The 12706-nt window shown below is 39.4% G+C and overlaps 1 protein-coding gene across 1 annotated transcript in view; it reads right to left on the reverse strand.

Moving 5' to 3' along the window:
- The window catches only part of KIF13B (kinesin family member 13B), a 203666-nt gene that overhangs the window by 168736 nt on the left and 22224 nt on the right, over nucleotides 1-12706 (reverse strand). The window lies entirely within an intron of this gene.

The raw sequence follows: 12706 nt of genomic DNA on the forward strand, positions 1-12706 counted from the left end.
AAGCATTTAAATGCTATTATCTATAACTTGCTTAATCTAGTAACTAACTATACACACATAATCCTGATCCTCATTATATCAAATGCTAGTATCCAAGTCATATTTCTGGCACAGTGACAGAGACTCTCTTTTCTGGTATTAAAAAAAGGTTATTCCTTCTTATTGCTATACCAATAAAAGCAATAAAAACATGAGATGCTTATACTATATTCAATGTCAATGTTAAAATATAATGAATTCTATTCTAACAGACTAATTTTTGTTTAGACAGTTTTACTAATCAGCTATAAAACATTCATATTAACAATTTACTAGCCATTGCTGGTAAAACTTCAAAAAATCTGAATTTATTGCTATTTGATTACCTGCTACTGTTAAACTATGCAATGATATGAATCCAACCATATACTAGTGTGTGTGTGTGTGTGTGTGTGTGTATACATATATGTATATGTATATACATATATATATGCTATTACGAGTCTCCCTGATTCATTTTTTTTTAAGCATGAAATTTGTTTCATGTTTTTTTTTTTTTATAATATTACAGAGAGGAAGGGAGAGGGATAGAGAGTTAGAAATATCGATGAGAGAGAAACATCGATCAGCTGCCTCCTACACACCCCCCACTGGGGATGTGCCCGCAACCAAGGTACATGCCCTTAACTGGAATCGAACCTGGGACCTTCCAGTCCACAGGCCAACGCTCCATCCACTGAGCCATACCAGTCAGGGCTCCCTGATTCATTTTCACAACTATATTTAAAAGTAGTAAAAGAAAACCCGGCTGGTATGTCTGAGAGGCTGTGTCAACCTATGGACCAGGAATTCATGTTTCAATTCCTGGTTGGGGCACATATGCCTGGTTTACAGGCTTGTTCCCCAGTGGGAGGCGTGCAGGAGGTAGCCGATCAGTAATTCTCTCTCATCATTGGTATTTCTAAATCTCTCTACTCTCCCTTCCTCTCTGAAATAAAAAATATATATTTTTAAAAGTAGTAAATTATTTGTACACTCAATGGTCATGGTAATTTTTTAAACGTAATCATCTAAAGTTTCTGAGTACATCGACCAGTGCTCTCCCCACTTTACTTTGACTTAATCAGGGTGGACAGGCTTCCCTAGGAAGAGCCTCTTTATGAAATTAAAGCATACCACATATTATTCTCCAGAGAAGTAAATTCTATTTGGGAAGAATTATTAGTCTCACTCAAGTCATTTCACAGCAAAGAGAACAAACAAGTCTATTGTATATACCATAATTACATTTTGCATGACTTCCTTCAATTAAAATCTTTACCTAAATTAGCATCCGTATAGCAGTAGAGAAATTTTAAATGTCATTATCTAATATGACCCAAAGATGCCTTCCACTAATAAAAAATTAGTCTAAAAAAGATTTCATATATTTCTTCTTCTTCTTCTTCTCTTTCTGTTGGAAGTAGGTCTTGAATTTATTTTGCAAACAAGACCTGTTCTATCCACCTTTTAATTTAGAAGGCTAAAAGCAGCTTTCATATATTTCAAAGCAATTATTGGCATAATGCCCTCTGCTCAGTAGCAGTACTCAGTACATTTATAAGAAAAATGTATGTGCATGGTTCAACCTCACTTAATTCTGCATATATATATGAATATATGAATAAATATATACATATATACACATGAATGGATATATACAGAAATTAGAGTACTCTGAACCTCCAAAAAAAGGTTTGATCATATTAGGCATTCATTAAATACCTAATAATCTTGACTAAACTGATGTCTAGTAAACAATCAGAAGGAATAAAAATATTTGTAATGATTTTACTAACAGTGCTAGTTGAGATCCACATCTCAGACATTCTTCTCACTAGAATGGCAGTTATAATCTTCACTTTATCAATTAATCACTAGGTTAAATATAACCAAATGGGAAGGAGAGGAAAGAACCATATTATTATTATAAAACCTGAAAATCTCTGCATAACTATGCCATTTATGGCTTATTCTGTCCATGTTGGAGACTCTCTCTAACACATACCAAAGAACAGGCCATTTCACAAAATACTACAGAAATCAGCGTTCAGGTTCATTAAGATCTTGAAGTCTAACCCTCCAAATGCTTTCTACTTCAAAAAGTTCTGGTCTTAAAATCTTACACTTGGTGGGGCAAGATAATAAGAAAAGAATTATAAGAGAAAGTAAGTTAATGTATTAATGGTTGTAGTGTTAACACACACACGATAGAAAACAAGGGTAAAAAAGAAAATGAATTAACTGACCAATGGATTGAAAAGCGCACTTTATACTGCGGATTTCTTTCAGTATAAAGAAATAAGGTTTCAGTTCTGGTGTTAAAGCATGATTACTTCTGAACAGGGTCACTGATCCAGTCTCTTCAAAGAGTTGACACTAAAACAATTATCACTGCTACTCTTGCTTGGTATATACCAAAAGTAACAGATTAGAAGGGAAAAAGCTTTGTTTTGTTTGGGTCTTTTAAGAGAAAAAAGGAGGAACAGGTTATTTGATGAAATACCAACTTTTACCTTTCCTCCCATAATAAATTTGAATATTATTTTTGGTTCCTTTCAATACAATTTGTTTTGCCTTTAAAAATCAGGTATTGGCCCTAGCTGGGTAGCTCAGCTGACTAGCATGTCAGATATGCCAAGGTTGGAGCTCGATCCCTGGTCAAGGCACATACAAGAATTGCATAAATAAGTGGAACAACAAATCAATGTTTCTTCCTTTCTCTCTTTCTTTCTCCCTTCCTCTCTCTCTAAAATCAATAGATTAATTAAAAAGTTTATTTTAAAAAGCAGGCATTATATTTTGACCAGTCAATCTTTTTTGAGTCACATATCTAATCTGATATTTTACTAGAGAAAGGCATCCATGTACACATATTGTACAATTTGCAAATATATATATATGAAAATGCAAAGAAATTCAAGGGAGCCCCAGCTGGTTGGCTCAGTGGATAGAGCGTAAGCCTGCAGACTGAAAGGTTCTGTGTTCGATTCCAGTCAAGGGCACATGGCTGGGTTGTGGGCTCGATCCCCAATAGTGGGCGTGCAGGAGGCAGCCAATCAATGATTGTCTCTCTCCCTCTCCCTTCCTCTCTGAAATCAATAAAAATATTTTTTTTTTAAAAAATCACCGAACCCGTTTGGCTCAGTGGATAGAGCCTCGGCCTGCGGACTGAAGGGTCCCAGGTCCGATTCCGGTCAAGGGCATGTACCTTGGTTGCGGGCACATCCCCACTGGGGGGCGTGCAGGAGGCAGCTGATTGATCTCTCTCATCGACGTTTATAACTCTCTAACCCTCTCCCTTCTTCTCTGTGGAAAATCAATAAAATGTATTTAAAAAAATAAAAATAAAAAAAAATAATAAAGAAATTCAAAGGAAAGGTAAAAAATTCAGCTAAGTGGTTAACTATGGTAGAGAGGAAAGGGGTTAAAATTGAAAGACAGTTCACAGAAGGCTTACATTGTATTGGTAATGATTTATGAAAATGAGTGATAGGTACATAAAAGTATTTTATTCTTTAAACCTTTGGGAATATTATAGTGTTAAAATTTTGCTCATTTTTTAAACACCTTATAAGAAATACTGTTCAATAGAAAAGTATACTAGAACCTGCGGTTCCAAATCAGTAGCCTAGGATTGAATCTGGCCAAGACCTGTTTTGTTTGGACAGCACAATGTTTTGTTTTGCTTTTTAGCTGTAATTTGAATGCACTCTTCAATTAGCCCGAATCATCACCATTTTCCTTACAGTCAATGAGTTCTTTAAAAGCAAAAGAAATTGGAATCCTCATACAATGATAGTGAAAATATAAAATGGTGCGGCTGCTTTGGAAAGCAAGTTGGCAGTTACTCAAAATGTTAAGCATAGAGTTACCATATGACACAGCAATTCCACTCCTAGATACCTACCTAACAGAAAAGAAAATGTGCACACAAAGACTTTTACACAAATGTTCACAGCGGCATTATTCCTAATAGTCAAAAAGTGGAAACCACCCAAATATCCATCAACTGAGGAAAATATAATACAATGAAACATTCCACCATAAAAAATAATGTACTGATAAATGCTACAACAAAAATAAACCTCAAAAACACTATTCTAAGTAAAAGAAGCCAATTACAGAAGGCCACAAATTATATAATTTCATTTATATGAAATGTCCAGAATAGGCAAATCTCAAATCTATAGAGACAGAAAGTAGATTAATAGGGTGATTAAAATGTCATAAAATTAGATAATGGTGTTGGTTGCACAACTCGGTAAATACATGTCTGTCAACCTGTGGTTGTTAGCCAATTCAACGCCAACAGGAATCCCCAATTTGGGGTGCGGTAAAGGAGGAGACTTTATGCAGTGTAAACAGCTCAATGATGTTGCATTTCAATTATGAAACAGCACGGTGGTGGAAAGCATGGCTGTGAGGTGACCCTCAGGATGAGGTGGCTCTCAACCCCTCTCTGGTTAGATAGTTCTGCTCTGCCTCTCCTCAGTCTGGTCTGGTGTGCCAAGATGACTCCACTCCACTCCACTCTGCTGAGCTGAGACATCTTTGGTTTCAGCTCAAGGTAGGAAAAATGCAGTTGTAGTTGGAAAAGGAAAGTGTGCTCCCCTGAGCCAGAAGGGAGTTGACTTAGAGAAAGCAGTCCCTGGCCTTGGCCCCTGATTAATCTGTTGTCATGCAAATGAGGGTTCCAAATCCTCAGTTTGATTTGTCCAAAAAGCACTGTCCTGATTGGTCAAAATGGAGCTGCTCTAATTGGTCGGTGAAGATGCTACTGAGGATATAGCCACACAGCTCCAATTAGACAAGGAAAATCTCAGCCCTATTGGTTGAAATACATTCCAGGAACTCCTTTATATGGGTTTGCTCACTGGGCAGAAACACAGTGCAGGAAGGCAGGCAGTTTCGTGCAGACTTCTCCCTAAAGCACAGCTTGCTGAGAGGCCCTGTTCAGCAATAGCTGCCAAGCTCTAGTTTTTGTTTTTGTTTTTAATTTCAGCCCAATTAGCACCAGGAGCCCTTCTCAACAGGTATTTTCTTTGTCAGGGTCAATTTTAAAAAAACCACTGAACTACTTTTTACTTTAAAGGAATGAATTATATGGTATGTATATTATCCTATCTAATAAAAGAGAAACATGGTAATGAGCGTACATCCGCTACCCTTCCCATTGGCTAATCAGGGCGATATGCAAATTAACTGCCAGCCAAGATGGTGGCCGGCAGCCAGGCAGCTTGAAGTGACCATGAGACTTGCATGCTTCAGTGACGGAGGACTCCAACGTTCCCCGCCTGCCTTGCCAGCCTCTGAGCTTGCAGTTTTAGAAACATTGTTACAAATATAGAAGCTAAACAAAACCCCAGAAACCTGCTTTCAGCCCACCGGGATCTCAGAGCTGGAGTTGATACAGTGTTTCGATTATAGAACCCAAACAAACCAGATACCTGCTTTCAGCAGCAGAGGCCTCAGAGCTGGAGCCAGAGCTAAAGCTGGCCCAGAATAAAAAAAGAAAAAAAGGAGCGGTTGGGAGCTTCAGTCACCCGCCAGCCTGAAAACAGCCCTCAGCCCCTCACCCAAACTGGCCAGGCACCCCAGTGGGGACCCCCACCCTGATCCAGGACACCCTTCAGGGCAAACCAGCCGGCCCCCAACCATGCACCAGGCCTCTATCCTATATAGTAAAAGGGTAATATGCCTCCTGGCACCGGGATCAACGTGACAGGGGGCAGCACCCAAACCCCCTGATTGCCCTGCGGCTCTGTGTGTGACAGGGTGCGGGGCCACAACCTCCCTATCCGCCCTGCTCTGTTCGTGACAGGGGAAGGACCCCAAACCTCTGATCAGCCCTGCTCTGTGCCTGATAGGGGGGAGCTCCCCAACCCCCTGATCGCCATGTGGCTCTGTGTGTGACAGGGTGCGGTGCCCCAACCCCCTGATCAGTCCTGCTCTGTGTGTGACGGGGTAGAGCCATAACCTCCCCATCGGCCCTGCCCTGAGTGTGACAGTGGCAGCGCCCCAACCCCCTGATCGGCCCTGCTCTGTGGGTGATAGAGGGCAGCGCCCAACCCCCTGATCCGCCCTGTTCTGTGTGTGACAGGGGGCAGTGCCCCAACTCCCCTATCGGCCCTACTCTGTGAGTGACAGGGGGGAGCTCCTCAACCCCCTGATTGGCCCTGCTCTGTGCGTGACAGGGGGTAGCTCCCCAACCCCCCCTGATGGGCCCTGCTCTGTGCGTGACAGGGGGCAGCGCCCCAACCCCCGGATTGGCCCTGCTGTGTGTGTGACAGGGGGTGGTGCCGCAAACTCCCCATCGACCCTGCCTTGAGTGTGACAGGGGGCGGTGCCCCAACCCCCCAATCGGCCCTACCTGAGTGTGACTGAGGGTGGCATCACAACCTCCCAATCTGCCCTGCTCTGTGCATGACAGGGGCCGGCGCCCCAACTCCCCAATCAGCCCTGCTCTGAGCCCGACCAGGGGCTTCACCTAGGGATTGGGCCTGCCCTCTGCCACCCGGGAGCAGGCCTAAGTCAGCAGGTCGTTACCTCCCAAGGGGTCCCAGACTGCGAGAGGGCACAGGCCGGGCTGAGGGACCCCCCCACCCCGAGTCCACAAATTTTTGTGCACCGGGCCTCTAGTATCTTAATAATAAAAGGCTTATATGTAAATTTTCCCCTCAACTGGGAGTTTGACCAGGGGCCGGGGCCAGCAGGTCCACTCCTCCCCCTGGCTGGCCCCGCCTGATCAGCTCCAAATGGGGTGAGCTGGCCAGACCCCTTCCCTGCATGAATTCATGCACCTGGCCTCTAGTATCTTAATAAAGTAGTTTTAAAATAAACAAACCAAAGACATCCATAGAGTTTATGAATTTGATTAATCACTAAATGTGGTTCTCAAATTGTGGTATGAGAACTCTTAGGGGCCACCCAGAGCTTTTCAGGAATCTTGAGGTCAAAACTATTTTCATAATACAAGACATTTGCCTTTTTCACTGTGTTGATATTTGCACTAATGGTGCAAAAACAATGGTAGGTAAAACTTGACACCTTTGGCATAGTGACACCAAAATATACTAATTTCAGGTAGTCATTGTAGTCTTTATCACCACACACTGCACCAAAAAAATAAAATCCTTTTCACTTAAAACTGTCCTCAATAAGTAGTAAAAATTACTAATCTTGTTCAATCTCAACATACATATTTTTTATTTTTTATTTATTTATTTATTTTTTAAATATATTTTATTGATTTTTCACAGAGAGGAAGAGAGAGGGATAGAGAGTTAGAAACATCGATGAGAGAGAAACATCGATCAGCTGCCTCTTGCACACCTCCTGGGGATGTGCCCGCAACCAAGGTACATGCCCTTGGCCGGAATCGAACCCGGGACCCCTCAGTCCGCAGGCTGACACTCCATCCACTGAGCCAAACTGGTCAGGGCAACATACATATTTTTTAATATGTGTGATGAAATGGGAAGTAGCTATAACTCCCTTCTGCTCTAGATCAAAATTTTAAAAATGTGATTATATGAGTTGTCACTTTTTTAATAGAACAGCATTTTTACTAGAAATGACTATTGGTTCCTATGGGAAAATGCATTCCCATTTCCAAACTCACTTATACATAACTTTTATAATAAAAATGTTTCATAAAGTGAAGGCTGCCACTTCCCATGGGAAATCACTCCTTATTCCCCTTTAAAAAACAATATTACCTTTTAGCCTGAGTTAGCAGGAAAGGCCTGTTTTGTGGGTAGAGGAAGGAATGAGGCAAAAGGCAGAAGATAAAACTTGGCCTAAGAAACTATTCTGAAACTCCCTCCAGGCACTCACAAAGATAGGTCTGGTCATGTGACCTCCTCCGGCCAATGAATTCTAAGCAAACAGAAGAGACACATACCACCTCTGGGTGGAAGCATTTAAGAGCCATTGCAGGGGGGTGGGGGGTGGAGGAGGGTATAGGGGGCATAAATGGTGATGGATGGAGACTTACTTTGGGGTGGTGAACACACAATACCATGTATAGATGATGTATTATAGAATTGTGCACCTGAAACCTGTATAATTTTGTTAACTAGTGTTATTCCAACAAATTCAATAAAAAGGAAAAAAATTTTAAATAAAGTTAAAAAGAAAATATATTTTGTCCTATCATGGTGATAGGCTAACTAGCATTAACATTTTATTATAGGATAAAATATTCATACGTTTTAAGATATTCAAACAAAATAAGTTTAAGGATATACTTTGTTACTTAAAAGGGCTGTGTTCTACATTAAGGTACTATTCTAACTAGTTACAAAAAGGACTCCAAATGCTAAGAACCAAACACTGAGAATTACACTTGTAAAAATCTACTAAGAATAGATAATTAATTAGTCTTTTAAAAGATGATTGTACATACATTGCTGACAAAGATTTGGAAAACCCCAAGGACCAACTTAGAACACTAATTTGATGCAGGACAAAGACGTAATTCCAAAAAAGCATTTAATTGTACTAGTAGTGGTATAAGCAGTGTACCTGTGCATGAGAAAATAAATAGATCAAATCTAGCAGCGTGTATTGAGTACTATATATATAAGAAAAGGACTGATCTGGCATGTTTCAACACACACTAGAGTGCTCAAATTGGGTGCTGTGGAATAAAAGAGTTCATCCTTAATCTTTTCAGCATTTGATAAAATGTCCCTTTGTTCTTACCCATATTCACAAGCAATGTTTTGACCTGGTTTCCCAAGTTAGCTGATACTAAGAAGAGAAGCCCAGATTGCAAGGATTAATATTTTATTTACTATAAACATAAAATAAAGGATCCTATCTCTGTAACAGCTGGCATTTTAATCCCTAAGAGCCTCATCAACTTTGAGCAAACTAGACAAATAGTTTCTGACTTTGCAAAGCTGGAATTTTTATAGAGCTCGGTAATTTCTTGGTGGGCATGTATATTTAAGTATTGAATACACTTTGGTTTAAAAAAAATTTTACTTCCTTTAGGAAGTTATATCTGGCTCACTAAACATACCATGGACTACAACTTAAATACAGGTCATAATAACAATAACAATAATACCCAAATAATAGCTAATATTTATATATGGTTTATTATAAATAAATAGGCACTGCAATTTTACATATTTTAACCAGTTTAATCTTCATAACATAATCTTCATAATCTTTTGGCAGGTACTATTATAATCTCTACTTTACAGATGAATAAACTGAGGTGGAGGACAATTAAGTGACTTGCTCCATATCACACATGTTAAGTAGTGTGGCTGGGATTCAACCCAGGATGTCTGGTGCCAAAGTCAGCATTTTTTTTTTATTAATTGATTTTTAGAGAGAGGAAGGGGAAGGTGGGGAGGGGGAGAGAGAAAGAGAGAAACAGACACAAAGAGAGACAGAGAGATTGATGTGAGAGAGAAACATGGCTCAGCTGCCTCCCACATGAGCTGCAACTGAGGATTGAACCCGCAACCCAGTTATGTGCCTTGATCAGGAATCAAACCTGCCACCAAAGTCAGCATCTTAATCTCAACTAGCCTTGTACTATCAATTTTCTAATTTTAAGTATTTATTTTTCAAAACAGTTTTGAAATTCCATATATATCATAGCAAAAATGTTTCCCAAATCCTCATGATTAAGCTGTTAAACTGGAAATGGTTAACTTTAGCTGTTAAGTATACATATAAAATTAGTGACAGTCTTAGATTAATAGAATTGGATGCTATTCAAAAGCAAGGATATTGTAGCTTTTAAAGGAAAAATATTAATTTGAACCTTTCTGACTAGTGACTCAAACTGACTCAAATTACTTACATGTTAACTTCAAATCCCTGGCTCTCTAGCTACAAGTACAGCCCTTAGAAAACCATAACTTGTTTTATGGGTTATCAGTCATTCTATAAACTAAACTATAATTAATTCCATATCATATAAAATAGCTTTTAATTTGTGCTTTCCTATTTTTCCTCAACTGTTATAAAGTGAACATATACCACTGAACTGCTACATTCCAAAATTTCTACATTTCTCGTTTCACCTTGATATTACGTTAAAAGAAAAAGTACTTCTCATGAAGTGGGTTTTTGTCATACTAGTAATGTTCTTGTTTTATATCTGGGTGTTTGTTTATCAGAGTATGTTTAACAAAAATTCATCAGATTATGTGCACTTTTCTATATGTATATTAGATACTTCAATAAAAGCTGTTTTTTAAAAAAGCTGTGCTTCTTAACACTACTTCAACAAAAACCATTACAGCCTGGCTGGCATGGCTCAGTGGTTGAGCGTCAACCTATGAACCAGGAGGTCACGGTTCGATTCCCAGTCAGGGCACATGCCTAGGTTGTGGGCTCAATCCCCAGTCTGGGGTGAGCAAGAGGCAGCCGATTGATGATTCTCTCTCATCATTGATGTTTCTACCTCTCTCTCCCTCTCCCTTCCTCTCTGAAATCAATAAAAATATATATTTAAAAACAAAAAACAAAAACTATTACATACCAACTTTATTAAAAACTGTCGCTGTTAAATTTTTCATCAGATGGTACTCTGCAGCACTAATACTCAATTCGTTTTTTCATATGGGGGAAAAAAAAGAACCATGCAAGATATTCTATGGAACCAAAAAGTGCTATTTAATTCTTGCAAAAATCTCTGAGATTTAAAGACCTCAAAGGTAAAGAAAATCTTTTTTTTTTTTTAACTTCTATGCGCTTATTTTATTCTAACAACAACCTTATCAGGTAGATACTATGACAATCTTGTGGCAGACAGCCATAATAAGACGTATCCCAGGCCAACTGTTTTTATTATGTGACGCTGAAGTTCCTACATTGAGAGATGAGTCTGTTTCCTCTTCTTCAAACCATGTATTTTTATACCAGCCTTGAGCAAAAAAATGTGACAGAAGTGACGATGCATGACTCTCAAGGTTGGGACATAGAAAACAATACTGCTTCCACCTGGCTTTCTCTCTCTCTCGAGATGCCTGCTCTTGGAACCTGCCCCCAGATTGTGAGTAGGTGCTCTGCCCACTGCCCCAGTGACATCTCCAGCCAACAAGCAGCATCAATTACCAGACACGGGTAACCGAACCCCATCCAGATGATTCCAGCCCGCAGCCTGCAAGCCTTCCAGCTAGGCCCCAGACAGCATGGGGCAGAGACAATTCCCACTGTGCCCTGTCTGAACTCCTGACCCACAGAAATCACGAGATATTAAATGATTATGGTTGTTTTAGCTACTAGGCTTCTGAGGTAACTGGCTATGCAACAAGGTACACAGGTAGATAACCATGCTAGCAATTGGCAAAGCCAGAATTGGAATCCAAGTCAGCCTATGTACAAAGCCCAAACTCTTTCTACCATAAGTTAATGCCAAGTTTGTTCAGAGGTGCCCACATTTCCAAATAAAACAACAGTCTAGACTAGAGATGAAAAGTCTAACAGCAATAAACAGCCCCCAAAATTAATAATTTCAATGAATACTCAGGACAAAAAAAGGTCATTCAATTGGCAGGCTCAAAATCTCAATATCATTTCTGACACATCTATATCCTTCACACTCTAATAATAGCATATCTGATAGTATCCATACTCTACAAATGCTGAAGAAGTATCTCTACATCAATAACAACAAAGCTGACCATTTGTAGGACACTTTTACAAAGCACTTTAACAATCACTAATTTGATCTTCAGAAAACACCTGAGACAGGTAAGGCAGGCATCACACAGATGCGGCTCAGAAAAGTTAAAGTAACTAGCTACAATAACTTAGTTAAGTAAGGATTCAATTTCAGATTTTCTGACTCCAGGTGCTTTTGTCAACTCAATTAAACTCAGCTCCAAAGAACATTCATGGTGCATGTATCTCCACATACTGTATAACATTTTTTCTACAAGTACTTATAAAGTACCTACTTTGTGCAAAGCATCATGCCAGGCGCTGTCTCTCTAACCCAGTGATGGCGAACCTTTTGAGCTTGGCGTGTCAGCATTTTGAAAAACCCTAACTTAACTCTGGTGCCGTGTCACATATAGAAATTTTTTGATATTTGCAACCATAGTAAAACAAAGACTTATATTTTTGATATTTATTTTATATATTTAAATGCCATTTAACAAAGAAAAATCAACCAAAAAAATGAGTTCACGTGTCACCTCTGACAAGTGTGTCATAGGTTCGCCATCACTGCTCTAACCTGTGCTCTCCACTCCCAGGGTCAATACAAAAACATTTGTGATATAGCTAATTGCTGTAAAAAGCCAGTCTTTCCCCCACTTTGATCCATTCTCTACATTGCCAACTGACACCTTTTCCTAATCCACCTCCTTAATCATATTATTCAAAAACTGTCAAAGGTAACATCTTACCCCCAAAAATATAGGCCAAATTTCCTGGTCTGCTTTCACGATCTTCTATAATCTGATCCCAGTTTCTTTACTTAAATTAATTTCCTTGCATTTACTGAGTAAAAAACACGCATTAATCTCTTTCTTCTTCCCCAGCTTCACTTTCTTTACACCTTCTTTCCCTCCCTCTTGTTCATACAATGATCCAAGTCCAAAAGCAAAACTCAAGTATTCTTCCTCAAGTCTTAACAGAGTCCCTTCCCTCCAAGACCTTAACATCTACTGGAGACCTACAATGAACAATCCAAAACAATACGTAATAA

The sequence above is a fragment of the Myotis nattereri genome, assembly GCF_964212035.1.
Source record: "Myotis nattereri genome assembly, chromosome: 5".
NCBI classification, from domain to species: domain Eukaryota; kingdom Metazoa; phylum Chordata; class Mammalia; order Chiroptera; family Vespertilionidae; genus Myotis; species Myotis nattereri.